Genomic DNA, 20,037 nt, shown 5'->3' with positions numbered 1-20,037 from the left:
AACAGGAGAAAGGAGCTGGAAATCAGGTTAGTGGGGTGGGGAGGGAATGGGGATTTTGCAGTATCCTTTCCCTGCCATGCCCACAAAGCCACACCCACAGAACCGGTAGTAAAAATTGTTGAATCCCACCACTGGTCCATCACCTTCAGTATACAACTCAGTTGAGATTCTGCAGTAGCTTTCTATATGCTAGCACTTAAAAGAAAAAAAATGAAGATTCAATGTGAGGGAGGAGGAGGCAATATCAAGATGTTTTGAACTATATGTTTCATAACCCCCAGCCAACCTAGCAAATACAATAGATTCTATTCCTGAACATGTGCAGATACTAGCTTACCCATCCCTTTGTTAACTTATGTAAGATGTTCATAAGGCCAACTTTTGTTAATTTGCTGGTTGAATTAAAGCTATAACTGATGCCCAGCCAAGGTGCATAGTTGCCAAGGCAAGTTAAATTATTTTGACACCTGAAATACAAAATCCATTGACATCTCTTTTTCCCAACCACAGTAAAAATACAGCAATAATTAATTAACAAATTGTTCTTTCACTAAAAATCTCTTGCTTGAGGTAACCATTACAGCCTAATACTTAATATCCAGTGCACGCACGTGTCTTTGTCAGGGCCTGAGATTTCATAAAAGCAACATTTTGTTTTAAATGGAGAAACATATGGCAGTGACAACTTGAGCTTGTTATATGCAGAGATTTTATCCTAAAGTTAAGTCTTTAGGGTAAATTAACAAGGCTGTGTTGAAAGAGCAAATTGGGATACATGTTCAAGATATTGTTGGTTTTAAAGAACAGTTTCCGCCTAGGTAGTATTTTTAAGATACGTCTGTTGTTTTGAAAAAGAAAACAAAGAATGTAAAATCTCAGGCAGATTCTGCTTGTTAATTCATGAGATGTACGATCATTCTTTATATCAGTTGTATGCCTTTGGGTTTATAGAAAGAAAACTCATCTGCTCTGATTATGACTTTAGCAATGCCGTATTGATTATGCTCCGCAAAAGCAATTTTGCCCTTTTCCTAACGGAGGGCAGCTGAATCAGTTTAAAAGCCATTTTGGAAAAACGGATTTTTCTTAATGGAGTTTTCTTTTTAGAGTATGCATATGGGATTTCCACTGTTTTTAATTCAACGATGCATTAAAAAGAGGAAATATCAGTTGATGGGAGTAGGTCATGTTAAAACATCTGTTGCTAGGAGAGCTACAAGATGAAGAGACCCAGCTGGAATAAATATATTAATAAGAGATTAAAGATAGCTGAGAGAAGGAAGTTGGGATAGGGCACTAAAAATGGATGAGGTACTTACAAGTGACTGGTGACTGCTCATTTGTGGAAAGCATTTATGAGGCCATAAATTACTCCTTGGGCTGTTACTGAGAGTGTTTGTTGGATGGTTATAATACAGGGAGGTTGTTTGGAAGGTCTTGTATTGATTTAATTTGGCCTCTTAAATTTTATTCCATTTTGTCACTTTTTCACTCCTGATTTGAAATGGGGCACTTTCAAAATAATGCAAAATAATTAGGGGGATGCACTCCTCGCCCCACTTTTTCCTATATACCATAATCTCTTTATGTTTTTCCTTCATGGCAGATAGTGCTGCCATTTGAAACAGAGGATGTTGGAGTTTCCTGTAGTTGCCAGGCAACAGGAAGAGATATGGACCAAACACCCTTTTGTCTTAACCAGTAAAATGTCCCAGTCTGGCTGTCTGCAGTTGTAAGACTAAGATGAAAACTCCTGAAGAATTTGCCTAGGAACTTTATGGAAAATCTGTATTATGTGTTTGATGAGTTACTTGAATGTAACATTCTTACCAGATGTGAGGCTGCTTATATCTGAAAATTGACAGTCAGTGTTTGGTGTTTAAATGAAATCCTATTCAAGATCTATGATGTCTAAGTTCTCCCCATAATTTGGAGCCTGATTTTATATTGAAAGACATTTTGTAGTGATTAAGGAAGAATTTGAAATTGGCTGTATTGTGTAGTCATTTCTTTAATTATTTCAACATGAAGAAATAGAATATGAAATGATTATTGAAAAGCCCAATACATTCTTTTGAAGAGGTAAATTCTATTTCAAGAGTCAGAAATATTTTACATAATTAATCTTAATTCTCTTCATGCTCTCTTTCGGGCACATTTATTTTTAGTCAGTTGGTTCCCAGATGAAAGAAGTTCCTTTTTGGTTCAAATAAATAAAATAGCAGTTTGGCTGCCTGAGTTCCCACAATACGAGCAAATGATCTTATTTCAGGGATAGCTAAAGCCTTTTCATCATAGAATGATCATTGATTTATCAGAAGCAGCAGCTGCAGACCTCATGGAAAAGTTCACAGCTGTCTGTATCTGCTAGAGTAAATTGCTCTCTTAAGGATCCAATACAGCTTTTTTGAAAAGAAGAGAAAGAAGTGTAAGGAAATAATATTAACTATGAATATAACATGGAAGAGTCTGATAGATTATTGTTTTTTCTCATTGAAGGAGATCTCTGTGTAGCCACAGTTCTGATTAAGTTCTTACATTTTACCTCTCCAACCCTGTTATATTCCAATTATTACTTATTCTTCTGGTATAACAGCCTCCAGGTATTCTACTCGGGTGTCAAACTGGTGGCTTGTGGACTGGATGCATCACGTGCAGGCCACGCCCACTCCAGCTCCATGAAAGGAAAAAAAGTTGCAAAATATCACATGATGGTGACATGACATCCGTGTTCTGTATGGATCAAAGTAATTAGTTTGATATTCTTGTGCATCAGACATGCCATGCGCCTTCCCTTATCACTGACTGTTGCTCATATGAATGAGAATGCAGGACTGGATACCGGTACTTAGCCTTTCTAGGAACTTCATTTCATTGGCTTTTCCAGAATTATTTCAATCTTCTCTTACTATCCAGCTATGTTAGCTTCATCTTCCACTACATGATTCCTTAGATGAAATCTTCTATTTCAGACTTAATCCACACTCAGCACATCATATCATTCTCTATACTTCATAGCCTTAAATCTAGATAATGTCAATCTGCAACATTTATTATTTCCATACAGTATGACCAATGACAGATTTATTCATTATTATTACTATTATGGTGAAGACATTATTATTATTATTCATTATTATGCTTGGATTATGTTGGATAGCCATTTGTCTGGAACGGTATAGGGTTTCCTGCCTAGGCAGGGGGTTGGACTAGAAGACCTCCAAGGTCCCTTCCAACTCTGCTATTGTATTGTATTGTATTGTATGCTACTTTTAACCTAATAAAAAGTAGGATTACCTCCTGTTTTATCTCTTCATTGGCTCAAGGAAATTTTTATTTTGACTGTTTATACTCAATACAGGTAGTCCTTGAATTACAACAGTCCATTTAGTGACCATTCAAAGTTATAACGGCACTGAAAAAAGTGACTTATGACCATTTTTCACACTTACAACTGTTGCAACATCCCCATAGTCATATGATCAACATTCAGAGCCCATTGAACTTAATGAGTCAGGACTAGTATGTACAAACAACAACTAGATAAAAAAGAATGATCAGAGAAAGCAGAACAACAACAGAAATAAAAGGCACTCGGCTTTTATTAATGAAAGAAGACTTGTTTTATACATGTCCTGCCAGAGGGAAGTTTGGGTAAAAGCTGTTAAGTTCTTCACTGGAAACCTCTGCTGAAAGATTCAACATTGGACATTAGTCAACAATTTGCCCATTACAATTGGAAATGTAGTAAGTGATATTCATGTTGTACTAAACTAAATGAGATTCTGCCCATACTGGCAATTTATCACAGTTATTTTCAATTGAAAGAAAGTGTTAATTTTTTCCTGGAAATTGCTTTTCTTCATTTAAAGCTGGACAAATATTTTTTTTAAATCTGCGTACTTCTGAATGTCTTATTCCATGAGCTGGTTTTTGTTTTTTCAATCCTTGCTATCTAAATTAAGCTTCTGAAATTCAAATGCATTTTAAGTAGTTGCATTTCTGGAAGTATATTTTACATGGTGAAGACATGTATGTTTAATAAAAATATAATTTGTTAGGGTAATAGTTAATGGCAGGAGAATCTTCAACAAATTTGTTATAAAGCTCATACGTAGGTGGACAGTGGCTATATAGAAAGAAGAAGGTAATATTTTCAAGGTATCTGTAACAAATGTTTTATCACACCCCAGCCTAAAGGGCTGCAATGTTTTTTGTTATGTCTCCTGCATGCTGATTTCCTGAAACAGATGAGTTGCTCAGAAAAATGTACTTTGGAAAAGTAATAAGAAAATTATAGAATGATTCAAAGAGAATCTCTTTATCTGTAGACTAATGTTAATGTTTCATTAATCAGCTAAAAAATGGGACATTATGTCTCCAACTGTGATGTTCATTTCTTTCTTACCCCATCATATCTTCATTAACAACCTTGTAATTCAAGTGTAGTTCTTTTATAGCAAGTAAAAAAATCTTATGTGAAAATGATGAACTATTTCCAGCTAGAAAACGGTATCTAAATGTTCAGTGGTCAACTGCTTTCAAAAAAGGAATTTTAGAGTTGGGAAATAACTTTATCATTGTAATGGAGCCACTGACGTTATCTCTACTGCTACTAAGGGTAGTAAGTAGTGTAAGGAACAGTGGAACACAACATTTAAAAATGAGCAGTATAATATTGCTTAATTTAAAATGAAATAAGCTTTTGACACTTTCAAAATAGTAGGTAGCTCTAGGGATGTACATTAAAGATGGAAGACCATGAAGGGAACTGAGGGAGAGGTCTACAACTCTGTTAATCCAGATTCATGATCCTCTAACAGCTAAGTTCCTGGTCCCAATTTTACTTACATGCATCTTGTATACACCTTTCTTTCCAGATGACAAAATGTCAACACAAAACATAAGTAGACAGAAGAAGAACATGACTATATAAATCAAACACATTTGGCTGTTACTATATCTATATCTTAGTAACATGTTCCTTATAGATTGACCTCTGAGCAAAGGGAGTTTTTTGAGCATGAACAAAATTTCTGCTAGCCAAACTTAGCGAAATCCATACTTTCACACATAACTATAAGTACTTCAAAACCATTTTTTCTGAATAATTTCTCATCAAAATCATCATTCATTCTAACATTATTGTGTCTGAAACTATAAAAGCAAATCAAAAAGCAACATTTTTTAATGTGCCTTGTATTGATATTCAAAATTTTAGGATTCAAATTTTGGGATTAGTTTTAGGATTAATTATCTGGTAATGTACAATTCCTGGCATCTCTTTCTGGTGAATGAATACATTTCTGGTTCTATTAATATTTAATTTCAAAGTTTTCCATTATACTGACATCCAGTGATTTGGCATGCTACTTGACATTCTTTCTAATCATATATGGCATGTCAGAAAAGCATTGTTATTACCATTCCCTTGTGTCTTAAAGTCTTAGCAAATTTATTTACCCTAGGAAATATTCTGCATAATTTAAATTATGTCCAGGGAGTTTTTATTATTTAGTCATGCCATCATTGTAAATGAGTTGGCTTTTATATTTTTGAAGTCATATTCATTTAAATGTGATTCGAAATCACTAACATAACAGAAGAAAGTACAAAAAGGAAAATACCCCCATGAAAAAACCCTCCTAAATGCTTAATCTGAATAGTGCCACTCCTTCTTATATGTGACACAAACAGTACACTTGAAATGGCAAAGTACACCTGTAGTCCCTGTCTAATATTGAATAATTCTTTCCAGTCTTCACAGTTAATTATTTCTAAAAGCTGTACATTTATTTTTATCACCTTTATTTATTTCAGTGTATATGAATCCATTGATCACTGCACAATCCAATGAATAGATTCAGAAAGAATTAGCTCAAGCCTCAATGTAGGTACTTTAAGATGCTTCGTACTCAATAATTAATTGGTTTGGAAAAAGTGTTTCTTATTCATGTAAGAAGAATCTCATTAGATTCACCAAGGCTATTTCTTATTTCTCCCAGCAAATAGCAAGCAAGTATTCCAAGGCTACAATATGAGGATATTGTAACTGAGTATGGAAATAACTCCAGTAGAGTGCAAGAACACTGTTGTCCTTTTCCCCCTTGTGCAATAAGCACACCAGGACATTTTAGGCAACAAAAGTGTGGTTTTTTAAAAAAAAGTGAACTGGGTTCTAAGGGATTTTTTTTTCTAAACTTGAAATATTTTTCATCTCCATTGTTGTCACAACATAAAGGGATATTCTTGCTCTGATTGTGTCTGAATTCAGCTCTCAAATATACAATTCAGCCAATTGTATAACTTCAGGATTTACTCTGGATCCTGCAACATTATCCTGGAACATGTATATTCACCTTTATATATGTTTTCAGTAGATTAAATCCTAAACTTTTTTTATGCAAATGGGAAGGCACTTCCATCAATGGAAAATTTTTGATTTGATGCAATATTAACTGGATGGAAGAAGGGAGAGTGGCTTTTTCAATTCTTTCTTTCAATCTTCTCCCACTGTTTTGGAGGGCCCACGAGCAGATTTTTATAGCAGGTGAGAAGGAAAATCAACATTTGTTGGCAGGAATTTCCTTGAAATTTTTCTTATGAGACAGGAGAATCTTCTGAACACATCTGTTTCTTGAATCCTCTGTTGAAGCAATTGATTTTCCCAATTTTAAACTCAGGTTCTTTTTATTTTTCATCAAAAAAATTTCTCATAAATAATATGAAAGAATATTGTATGCAATAGCTTCAAAATAACATTAATTAATTCCGTGAGTTACATTTGAGTGCAAGAATTCTACATTACTTAAATGTTATTTGATACTTTTACAAATTAATGAACAAATTGGCCTTGAGCAGTAAATGTTTTCCAAATATCTGTAAGATGTATGTGCGATTTCCTTTTACTATCCACTTGGGAGAACAAGTGCTATAATAAGCAGAAGTAGAACTAAGTTGTATCTTGGAAGAATTAGAAATTCATTGAATGAATTCACTGCTCTTATAATCGTCATGGAGCTGGTATTTAAAAAATGTGTCAAACATAATTGCTGCATGGACCCTATTCATCAGAAGATTGTCTCAACTCTGCAAGGTTAGTTGTCTCGGATGTTTAGAAAGTTGTTATAAATAAATGCACATGAAAAGTTGAAGACTGTTTCTTTCTGATTTATTACCCATGTAAATGTGTAATGTAAATCTACATCATTGGCTAAGATGAAAACTTGAAATTTTGGAAGACTTCCTGTGAGAGTCCTAATTCCAGCCAAAGGGCCATCTGATCTAATGTTCTCTCTCCAGCAGTGACCTGTCAAATGCCCTGAGAAACTCTCAAATGAAAGAGGATGGCAAACAGGCACTCTCTGTTTGTCTGCACATTTGGCAGCTCTAAATTGCCTCAGGCAGTAGGAGAATAAAACAGAAGGCCCAGGAGTCATTAGATACAACTGCTTTCAGATTAGGAATGTAAAAGAATTTCATTATATTCATATTTGATCATTTGTCAGCTTCATATTTTCTCGATCAATATAAATCAAACTTAACTTGTATTTACCCTACTCAGAATTTTATAATGCAATTTTCCTGACAACAAACAATGCATTAAAATTGGAAATTCAAACACAAATATATTGAATATTATCATTAGTCTATGTGAGATACTGTATGTATGTTCAAAATGCACATTATACCATAGAGAAATTCTTCATAAAATGTACATAGTGGGAGAAATGAAAATAACAATAACAGCAATGACTATATAAAATATTTCATCTACAGTACTGTAGTTCAAACTAACATCAACATCTTTTTAATACTGTCTGGAGTCATACTTGAACAACTGTATTAAAACACAGCTATCAAAGGAATACTTTAACCTTTAATCATGTATTTTGAGCTAGGGCAATGTATGAAAGATGTTTATGCAATATATTGCATCTCCAGAAATGTTTACTGAAGAGAATTCTCATTGCTGCCATAGGAGGAAAGAAATCTCCTGTCATTGCAAAGATTTATCTACTTTCTTAACTAAAATCTTACTTGAAACTCTTGCTTTTTCATATAAAAGACAAACGCTATATCTCCAAATCCATTTCAAAACAGAGAACAGAGACATATGTGTCCACATTTAGATGATTCCAACTCAATGTTCTTCATGCCTGTCTTTTTGCACAAACTTTCTAGACTTCATAATGGTTATTCCAGATGTTTTCTTTTTACATTCAGTCACTTGGCATAAAAATAGGAGGCTACAAGATACTTTCCATCTGTACATCTGGGTTTGTGAGGTGTTTTTTTTTAAAAAAAGAACGGTATCATCTTACTGCTCTTTTAATAATTATTATTTCCTTTGAGGAATGGGGAGCATCGTAATACAGATATCCGTGATTTTTTTCCCCATCCGTTCTCACCCTACTTAGATTGCTTTGAAAGGAGGAGGAGAAAGAAGTTCAGATCTGTACATGAGAGGAGTGTCCTTGTGATACTATTCATTCTCTGTTCTGACAGAGAAGGCATTGTCTGTTCAGTGTAATAGGCTTGGCAGCCAAATTAGGTAGTGATCTGTTGCTGTGCATATAGACTCAGAAAGTATCAGAGCAGGCAAGAATCTGATAATTCAAAGAACTGGATCAATTAGAAATGACTTTTTAACATGTTGCTATATATGTAGGAGGCAGAGTTTATGGGGTGCATTGTTTCTGCTTTGAAGTCTGTGCAGTTCTACATAAAGAGGAGTTTTAGACTGAAGGTAATTCTTTCTAAGTTTGCATGTTGCTTGCTTGAAGCCACTAAACATTGAGCATTGTGAGACTAACTTAATTTATTTGGGATTGTGAGAATCATTTATGTTTGGAATGCATGCCTCTTCACTGTGCCCATATTGACTGAATTAACATTTAAATGGGGTAAGTATATGTGAGGGGAAAAAAGACTAACCAGGTTCCTACATTTGTAGCATTATCCCAAATAGCTTATGTTTATATGTTGTGGGTTTGAAGATTTTGTTAATTGAAATGCATTAATTTAGAACCAGTCTGCAGGATTACCGGCTTTTCACTGAGTTTCTTTCTTTTTGATGTCTTTTTGTAATAGATGCTATACTGAATGATGTAGTAAAATATTATTTCTATTAACATAAGAGTAAAATTTGGGAAGTATTATTCCGTATTAGGTTGTGCTGGTTAATGACAGCAATAAAGCAATTTTCTGAATATTAGGAAATAATTTTTCTTAAAAATTGACTACTTAATACATCACAAACTTTTTACTTTAGATTTGTTTTCCATTTCTCTTACAATTATCCCTTGCTAATGTCTCTATATGTTTCCTTAAAAGATTTAGGTTTTTTTTTTAAACAAAAACATGTCTTCCAGCTATTTTTAATTGCAGCTGTAACCTACAATCGTGAATGTATTATTATGTTGAGTATTTCCTAATATTTGTGGGTGGGGGGGTTGGATACTTGTTTACTTATTTAACTTTTGCAAGTTTGGGGAGGAAGTGTAAGTGGCCAGGAATCTGACTTCCAATACTTGAAAGGTGAGGTGGGACTAGAAAACTATCTGCATGGCATCCGGTTAAACACCTGCATCCCTTCATTCTGGAGAACCTTCATCTGCTGTTTGTGGATCTGCTAACAGTTCTGATCTCAAGAGGCTCAGAGTTTCTTTGGGCTTCTGTTATGTCTTAATCCATAGGGAACAACTGCTCTAAGTAGCAAAACACGCTAGGTTATATGTGAGGCACTGGAAACGTGCTGCTGCTTGACAACAGCAGTCCTTGCTTGTCTCATTCAAAAGTGACCTGACCAGCTGCATTTAGCTGTCAAGATTAGGAAACCAATAATTACACTTTTAGCTACATGAAGGAATCATTTTGCATTTCGTTACCAATTGCTTTGAGCTTACCCTTTTTAACAGGAGACATTTAAGTTTTCTTTGCTGTTATATTTTTAGGTGGATTGTTAGATAACGATTAAAAAAAAATCTTCCTCTAGTCAATTCTTAATTGCTGGTGAGAAGAATCAAGAAAGAATGTTCCATTTAGCATTTATGGTTGTGGGGGAAGGAGGAAGAAAAGGAATGAGAGTGAAAGAATAACCTTTCTTGGCTGGGCTGTTTTAATTGGCAGTGCAGGCTTCAATGTGATGGAAAGTAGCTTACCCTCCACAGGGGGGTGGGGAGAGATAGAGAGAAAGAGCTTCTAAATACAGGAGTACAAAAATGGGAAACTTCTAGTTTAGGTGTTTTCACTTAAGGAAAAAAAATAAGGAAGGGGGAAAGTGACAGTAGGAAGGAACAAAGAAGATTTTGCCAGGTGGCAGGATTGGTTCATGGTTCAGAGACCTGCTTGCACAGATGTCCTCCTGTTGATTTATCAGGCTTCAGCAATCAGCAATGCAAATGGGGAAAAGGCTGGGGGGGGGGGAATCTTTACACAGCCTTTGCAAAATTATGAATGTGGGAAACATACGGAAAATACACTTAATACAAAATTTCCTTGGCTGGAGAGTTATGAATATCTGAAGTTTCCTAGTAAGTCTGTAGGCAGTAGCAAATTCATTAATTAAATAATATAGGGAATGGGCCATAGTTAGATTTGCAGGTAAATGAAAATGAAACTGCTTTGTACCACATCAGATTTCTTTCTTCATCAAAGCAAAAGTTGACTAAGTGTACACATCATGGTTTTGTGTGGGCGCACACAAATGTTCATACACACACACACACACACGCACTCACTCACAGGGGTGTGCTTCAAAAATTTCAGCAACGGGTTCTCTGCCCAGTTGCTGGGTGGGCGTGGCCATGGTGGACCCTCCTGCACCACAAAGGGGGGGCTGTTTTTGCCTTACCCAGGGTCCGGAGGCTTTCCTTGAGCCTCTGGGAGGGCGAAAACTGCCTCCTCTGGGCTCCGGAGGCCTTCTGGGACGCCCATTTCTATCCCTCCCCAAGCCTCCGCATGGGCCCTGCATTTACCTCGCATCCAAAATGGGCCACATGGAGACTCCTGGAGGGGAGGGCAGGAGAAGGGTGGGTGGGGCCAGCCAGGGATGGGATTTGGAGGTTGTCCGAACCGGCCATAACATTAGCTATGGGTTTTCCTGAATCCAGGCGAACCTGTAGCAGCCCACCTCTGCACACACACACGCACACACACACCATGATCACTGCCATACAATATACCGTATTCTAAACTATTTCCAAATAATTTTGGCAATACTAAAAATCTAAAGGAGTTTAACCTAAAGGATTTTTTGCCCTACTAAATTAAATAGTTTTGTTTAGGTTTAGGTTTATTTGGATTTATATGCCGCCCTTCTCCAAAAGGACTCAGGGCGGCGTACAACATTAAAAACACACATCACAAAAGTTTTTTTTAAAAAAAGATTAAACCCATTTCCAAAAAGACCAAACCGATTTTTTTTTAAAGAAACAATACATTATAATCTATAGTCGCATACATTTTAAGTAATATATTGTTGGGTTGACTAATGGTCACTATATGACATTCTGACATAATGTTAAACCAGAATGTTTAACTACTGCTGGTGGAATAAATTATAAAATGGTTTGTTTCCCTCATTTTAACTAAATTACAATCTGTCTTCACTGTATCAAAAGCTGAATGGGTAAAATAATTGGAAACAGTATGTTGATTTGTGCTTGAACTTCTGTTATGTGAAGACATATCTGCAACCGAAGATTTGCTATCTTCTGTTCCAGATATTTCTTCACATAACAGAAGTTCAAATTTAATGGTAAGATTTTCTGCAAACTCAAGCACTGATAGCAATAATTAAAATGTCTCTTATACATAAAGTAAGAAAAAAAACTTTTTCAATGTTTTTTCTTTGCTCCATGAAATTAGCCCATGAAGTTTTGACAGAATTAAATTCAGTCCTTTGGTCAAAAAAAAAAAATAGAAACTCATATGGGCCCATGTAGAAAATATTGCTTCTAAGATCTGTGTTTTGTCTAATCTCAATTTTGTGTTAAAGAAAGACTCACTGTTTTCTATAAAAGAAAACCACTGACATGTAATCGTTTTTTCTTTCATATGTTCTTAGGAGTGGGAGGGAAGTGGTGAGAAGATCTATGTCTGTATAAACTGAAAACATTTGGACACACCCCAGTTATGTCTTTCATGAATAGTTACAGAACATATATCTGATTTCCAGATTGCAAACCACTCCTCTCTTTCTGCTTTTAACCACTGTCTTCCTGACCCAGAAAGGGAACTTTTAATCATTGTTAAGCTACATTATTTTCAGAGAACATCTGTAAGATTTAGTATTAAAAATAATCATGTAAATTTCTGCAAAGTCAAGATAAATGTTCCAGAAATAGTCAAACAGTCCAATTAGTCATTCACATAGATTCATTTTTCTGATTATTAAAACACTCAAGCTGGAATTTAGAATGCAAATAGGACTAGAAATGTTCATTGAAACTAATTAGGTTCTGCAGGGGTATATGATATGGGCCAAAGGAACAATATATTTTATAAAGTTTATAACAGTTTGACTAAGAATGTCCTTAAATATATTATTATTTGATTAAAAAGATTTAAAACGTAGCTTGGGAACATACATTTTGCCAGCTAGCTCAGTGTTTCTGAAACTCAGCAAGTTTAAGATTTGTGGGCTTATTCCCCAGAGGGGGCTTCACACATTGTAAAGTTGCTGAGATTAGAAAACCCTGAGCTAGATGACAGCTTGGCTGATTTCAAAATGCAAAGTAAAGTCAAAACTGGTTAGTATTTGTATGGAAGTCCACCAAGAAATTTCAACCCGCCACAGGAAGCCCAGAAAGGCATTGGCGAACGATTTCATAAGATTTCGAAGAAAATGCCATGTCCATGAAGTTTCTCTTTTATGCAAGATATAGGAAGCTCCTATGCCCTTCTTGCGACTAGTCAGTGAGGAAGAAGGGTAATTTTTATGAGATCTTTTTTAAGATTAAGAATAAAATAACCGAAGGAAGGTTAAAGCATATATGGACAAAATGTAATCAATCCATTATCAGTTGCCAGAGAATGTCAGAAAGTGGAGGGAAATGGGTATATTATGCTTTAAATGTGTTCTATGTTCCATAAATCCCTCCTATCAGAGGTGGTATTCAGCAGGTTCTGATCAGTTCTGGAGAAATGGTAGCAGAAATTTTGAGTAGTTTGGAGAAAGGGTAAATTTCACCTCTGACTGGCCCAGCCCCTATCTATTCTCGGCCTCCCGAGTTCCCGTTGATCGGGAGGGAATGGCTATTTTGCAGTAACCTTCCCCTGGAGTGGGGTGGGAAGGGAGATTTTACAGTATCCTTCCCCTGCCACTTCCACCAAGATATGCTCACCAAGCTGTACCATGCCGCGCCCACAGAACTGGTAGTAAAAAAAAATGAATCCCACCACTGCTTCCAATGCCCACGAAATGGAGAAAGTCCAGCATCAGATCTTCCAGTGATGCCCTTATGCTTAAATTCTGTCTTCTTGGTTATAGCTCTTGGCTATGAAAAGATCAAGGCAGCAAAATAGGCCCCAGTCAAAAAGAAGGTATTCCTGGCTTAAAGGAAAGAGCTAGTTGGTCAGCCAAAGGCTAACACTACAGCTTCCCATTCACTAATTCTCCTTGGGAATGTCATCACTCCAAACACCATTTGCATTTAAGCAGCAAATGCAGTGTTTGGTTCAGAATCTATGTCCCCGCAGAATAAAGTACCCTTTCAGTTCATAAAAGGCTTCTGATCCAGCAGAGCATTCTGATGCTGAATAGAAAAGTATTTCTAATCACCAGCAGTTCCACTACAAAACATGATTTGTAGGGTTGAGGTATCTTCTGTAGCAGAATGAAAAGGAGGAAAGTGGATGGACAAATGTTCTCTCCTCCCATTTGCCTTCAGCAGAAACAGCTCCACTCAATATCTCTTCACTCTGGTGGAACTGAAATAGTGGGTCCAAGAGACTTTCTGTGAAATCTATATTTGCAATGATAGCATGTAAAGGCAACTTGAACTTGTCTTTGAAATAACCAGGTTTTTTTTCTTCACTATTGGCTATTTAATGACAGTAACGTTATTTTAAATTAGGAAGAATAGGAGGTTATTCATCTCAAGCCTGTTCTTTTTTCCCCCCAGGGTACACATTGCTTCCTCCCTGAAGCTGCATGACACCTCTATAAGGTAAGCAAGCATTTTGTGTTATTCAGTTCAGTCAAGGAGGTTCAAAAGTGTGGCCATGATTCCCAGTTTAGCACTGGGTTTTATTTTCTATCTTGCCACAGCTCTTGCCTTTGCCCAGGAATGTTTGAATGCAACTTTATACTGGGTCATCTATATCAATAATAGTTACCTACATTATTTCAGTGGCCATCTGTATATAGCCCAAACAGTAGCTTCCATACACAGTTTCTTGCAGATCCTGATGTAACTAAATGATACATTCTAATGTAAAAGTCATTTCCTTGGATTCACTGGACTGTATCAAGCCAGTAAGACTGTAGAATACTCAAACAATTAGAGTCATATCAAATACAGCGCAATTACACATGTCTTTGCCCATTTTGTAATTATACATGGTTTTTAAAAATATTTTTATGGTTTTTAAATTGAATAAGAATGGGTTGAGAAAAACAATGTTGTTTTCTGTTGAACATTATGTATAACAGAATTCCATAAACCTGTAACTTGCCTTTCATAAAAAATACAGTAGATCACAGGAGAAAAATATCATATGTCTACAATCATATTTTTAGAAAATTGTATAATTTGAAAGTTGAATTATATTTCCTTTCAGAAAAATGCAGTGCTTTAAAAGCAGATGTTACATTTAGTAATATCACAAGGTTAAAATGCTTTGGTTTTATTTAATGCTCAGAAGAGTAAGACATCCTGCACTACTCCAGGTATGTCAGAATCACATAGCATCTCCATATAGTCCTTAACATCAAAAACCACCAACTACAGGATCAGTTAATCGCCCAATGAAAAGCAGACTGCTCCTCAAAAGGAGTAGAATAAATCACAATCTCAAATCAGTCAGAATTGGAAAAACATTTTTGAAGGCTGTGGTGTGTTGCTGAGACAACATTTTTTCATAAGTCAATGTCAACCAGTTTCTTTTCCATGGATCTGTCCAAGGTGCTGAAGATTCCTGTTGTCTTATGCCCTGCACCACCATGGCATTGCATGGCTCCTCAACCAGACCAATTATATATAATGTTCTTGTTTTTAAGTGTCAAGTCACTTTCCAATTTTCTTTTATATTATAATAATAATAATAATAAATTTATTTCTTAGCCGCACCCTCTCCTGAAGGACTCGGGGCGGCGTACAATAAAACACATAAAAAACAATATGGACAATACACACACAGAATAAACGAACACGCGTACATGGAGGAGGTATGAAGATAAGAAAAGACAGTTAAAACATAGTTTAAAATCCCCTAATAAAAGTCTAAAAGTCACAAAAATTAAAAAACCCGTCAGGAGCAGTGTGAACGAACTATGGTTGAGCCAGGCCAGCTACTTGAAATAGGTGCGTCTTGAGCTTTATCCGGAAGGCGTGGAGGTCAGAGGTAGTCCTAATATCCGGGGGAAGGTCATTCCACAGGGCTGGGCCCGCAACAGAGAAGGCTCTACTCCTAGACGCCGCCCCCCGACATTGTCTGGTGGACGGCACCTGGAGGAGTCCCTCTCTGTGCGAGCGAATTGGTCGCAGGGATGTATGGGGCAGGATACGATCCCGCAAGTAGCTAGGTCCTGAGCCATGGAGCGCTTTAAAGATCGTTATCAAGACCTTGAAACGCACCCGGTAGACCACAAGGAGCCAGTGCAGCTCGCGCAGGAAAGGTGTCACATGGGAGTACCTTGTACTCCCCATAATTACCCGCGCGGCCGCGTTCTGGACCAACTGTAGTCTACGAGTGCATTTCAAGGGAAGCCCCATGTATAGAGCGTTACAGTAGTCCAGGCGAGACGTCACCAGCGCATGAGTGACTGTGCGCAAGGCATCCCGGTCCAATAGGGGGCGCAATTGGCGCCCCAGGCGAACCTGGTGGAACGCCCCCCTTGCCACGGCTGTCACATGGTCATCCATGGACAGCCGAGCATCAAGGAGGACGCCCAAATTGCGCGCCCGCTCCACCGGGGCAAGTTGAACGCCCCCGATGGCCAGAGATGGAATTAACTGGTTGAACCGGGGGGCCGGAACCCACAGCCACTCCCTCTTGGAGGGGTTGAGCTTGAGTCGGTTGTCATCCATCCAGACCCATACGGCTTCCACACACCGGGACATCATTTCGACGGCCTCGTTGGGGTGGTTCGGGGGGGAAATGTACAGCTGAGTATCATCAGCGTACAGATGGTATCCCACCCCGAAACCACGGATGATCTCACCCAGCGGCTTCATATATGTGTTGAACAGGAGCGGCGAGAGGACCGACCCCTGTGGCACCCCACAGGTAAGGGGGCACAGAGTCGACCTCTGCTCCCCTGTCAACACACGTTGCGTCCGGCCGGAAAGGTAGGAGCCGAACCACCGTAAAACGGTGCCCCCGACCCCCAACCCCTCCGGTCGGCGCAACAAGATACCATGGTCGATGGTATCAAAAGCCGCCGAGAGGTCTAATAGGACCAGAATAGAGGAACAACCCCTATCTCTGGCCCTCCAGAGATCATCCACCAACGCAACCAAGGCCGTCTCCGTGCTGTGCCCAGGGCAGAAGCCGGACTGGCGCGGGTCTAGATAATCATTTTCCTCCAGATGTCGTGGAAACTGATAAGCCACCACACTCTCTACAACCTTCGCCAGAAAGGGAAGGTTGGAGACAGGACGATAATTGGCCAGCTCCGTAGGGTCCAGGGAAGGCTTCTTGAGCAAGGGTCTCACCACCGCCTCTTTCAAGGCGGCTGGAAGGGACCCCTCACCCAACGAAGCGTTCACTAGGCCCAGGAGCCAGTCACGTGTAACCTCCCAGGATGCCAGTACAAGCCAGGAGGGACACGGGTCCAATAAACATGTGGTGGGTCGCAGTCGTCCACGCACTCTGTCCAAATCCTCGATGGCAACCAAGTCAAACTCCTCCCAGATAGGTCTCTCAAGACTCGCCACGGACGCCTCTACAGGACCACTGGAATGGACCCAATCCTTCCGGATTTGAGCGATTTTATCCTGCAGATATTTCCCAAATTCCTCTGCTCTACCCTGTAAAGGGGCCTCCCGCGGCCTCTGAAATAAGAGGGAGCGGGACACCCGAAACAGGGCGGCAGGGCGGTTCTCTGCGGATGCAATGAGAGTGGCACAATATTGACGTTTGGCCACTCTCAATGCCACAAGGTACGTCCTTAAATGGGCTTGTACCTGTGTCCGGTCAAATTCGGAACGAGAGGATCTCCAACGACTCTCTAGGCATCTCTTGCGGCGCTTCATCACCCTTAGCTCCTCGGTAAACCAAGGGGCCAGGGTGGAGCGTTGCCGCCGCAGAGGCCGCAAAGGCGCCACCCGGTTCAAGGCCCCGGTAGTCGCATTGTTCCATGCGACCACCAGGTCCTCTACCCGAGGGCGGGTCAGGGCCGCAGAAGGTGGCCCAAGCTCCATCTGGAACCTCTCTGGTTCCATCAGGCGCCTGGGGCGGAACCATCTAGTATTTTCCGGTTCCGCCTTATGAAAGCTTTACCTAACTTTTTATATTGTAAACAGAAAAAAGTATTAATATAATTTCTCTCTGTGTGTGTGTGTGTGTGCGCGCATGCGTGCTTGTGTGGCTTATATGGTTGGCCATGTTTAGATATGATTCACATGGTTTACAGCAATAATAAACCAAAGACATTAAAACTGCACACTTGAATCTCCATTCCATCAAGCCACATATTCCTTGGGCTCCAAATTCACCCTATCTCAATGCCTGGTGGGAAAGCCAGCCCTTTATCAATTCTAGATGGCTAAAAGAGGGAACCATTCCTATCGGTTTGGACCGGTTCAGCCAAATAAGTAGTAACTTGGCGGCTTGGATCGCTGGAACCGATAGCGACCCAGGGTTACCACGCTCCCGAACTGGTTCTGCCTCGGCAATACCATCTTGATTTTTGGTTCTGTGCAGGACAATTTTCATTGCAGAAATATATATTTTTTTCTTTTTTGACATTTTGTGCATGCACAGCCAATTTTAGATACAAATGCGCACATGCTCAGAGCGCATGTTTGGCGTGCGTGTGAGCAAAGCATGTGCGCTGAACCGGCAGTAATGCTAGCAGCAATCCACCCCTGGGGGAAGGGTGCATTCCAAAGCAATTTTGCCATAATAGCATGTGGATGTAGCCTTTGCTTGTAATTGGGTATTTTTCATTACGCATTTGTCCAATAGATATGTGACCAAGCATACATTACTATTTTGTACTAGCCCTTGGTTCTAGACCTGGGAGAAAATTGATGCAATAAAATTACTTTTAAAAGTTTAAAAAGTGAGATGGATGGATGGATGGATGGATGTGTGGATGGGTGGGTGGGTGGGTGGATAGACAAGACAGACGGACAGACAGACAGACAGACAATCATGCACATATACTCTTCCATATTAATTTAGTTCCTGTCCAGAAAGCTGTCCGGTAGTTTATGGTCTTCCATAATCTCTGAGATTTAGATCTGTATTGGAGATACGAGTGTGAAACACAAGAAGAATGCAAATATTTACAAGACCTAATATGTCATAAAAAGATACAAGAAAGCAGGAAATGTGGAGGAGGGGAAAGCAGCAGCAAAATAATCACAAACAGATGTGAAGTCATTCTAATGTTATATAGCATATGTCACATTACAAGCTCCTTTGTAGTAAGTCCTTCATATTTTTTGGATGCACTAAAGTCAAGAAATAGAAAAGTTGCTGGTATTTTAAATCATACATAACATTAAAGTCACAAATTGAAAATCTAAACGTTTAGAATCATGAATCATTTTATTAGTGATTACCAAAGAACCTATAGAAATGTAGATATAGTTTCTATTTACTTCTAGATGCTACATTTTCCATGAATGATATAGGACTTTTATTGCCTACTTTTATTTTGGTAAAAAAAAAATACTAGAGGAATTAATTAATTATTTAGTTGTACTAATTATGTCTTTTTCTTTTGTTTGCATTAGGAATGCTAATAGGTGGTTTATTTTATTTAATAATCTTATGAAGGAAAGTACTTTAAGGTGAGGGGTTTATTCTGCAACACTGCTGCTAAATTCATGCTGTTTTACTGAGCAGCAAAATGTCACAACTTTCCTTTTGTAATCATCTATTTTTTTTCATTGCTGTTCTGTCTTTTTCTTCTACATTTTTCCTGCACTTAAGAATAAACCTTATTACATAGAAAAAAGACAAAAAACTGTTGTGAAAGCTAAAGCTGCACAAATTGTTTCACAGAAATAGCTGGGGAGGCATCGGATCTCTTTATTTATCATTACTATAATGATATATTTTTCTTGGGTGCTGTTTCTTGTAGTCTCCACATGCGTATGCACAGCTACTTCACTGCAAAGGATATATCCAGCCTTAATGAAAATTAATAGTTGAGCGTCTAATTCCAAAGCAACATATTTTTCCCTATTTCGTTTCTGTGTATTCTTTTAGAAGACAATGTATTATAGCCTCTTTTTTTCAGACTAGATTACCATGAAATGGTATTCCAGATTTGCCAGATTTGTGATATGATTAATCTAGAACCTTAATCTAAGAGAAGTCTCACCACCAGGGCAAATGTTTCTTCCATAGTTGGAGGTACAGAGAAACCCACAGGACAACAAATTAAAAGTGCATAAAAGAGCCAGTACCATGTTTCACATAGTGTTAAAGACTCTTGCCATAGCTTCTGCACCCCCTTCCTGCCCACCATCCATCCTTTTTCTTTCTCCTTAAGTGTTCACTGGAGATTAAACTTGCCATGGAGAATGCCGACCTCTGTGGACCTTCCTATTGTATCCCCTGTTGGGACATGATCTTCAGTGGGCTTTATCTCTTTATCCATATTGGGTGGGCAGTATGACATTCAAGCTCCAA

At 38.3% G+C, this 20,037-nt stretch overlaps 1 protein-coding gene across 3 annotated transcripts in view; it reads left to right on the top strand.

Annotated features, from left to right (window-relative positions):
- PAG1 (phosphoprotein membrane anchor with glycosphingolipid microdomains 1) overlaps positions 1-20,037 on the top strand; it is a 98,134-nt gene that overhangs the window by 42,165 nt on the left and 35,932 nt on the right. Inside the window, exons 1-2 of one of the 3 annotated variants that reach the window (XM_081950828.1) lie at positions 8,693-8,749; positions 14,130-14,174. The gene's annotated coding sequence lies outside the window, so the exon portion shown is untranslated. Of the gene's footprint in view, positions 1-8,692; positions 8,750-8,885; positions 8,907-14,129; positions 14,175-20,037 lie in introns of those variants that run through there. The other 2 variants (XM_081950829.1, XM_081950827.1) reach the window with 2 other exon arrangements.

Source organism: Natrix helvetica (genome assembly GCF_964273705.1).
Source record: "Natrix helvetica genome assembly, chromosome: 4".
NCBI lineage: Eukaryota > Metazoa > Chordata > Lepidosauria > Squamata > Natricidae > Natrix > Natrix helvetica.
Note: the sequence above shows the minus strand (reverse complement) of the source record. Positions and strands in the feature narration are given on the sequence as shown.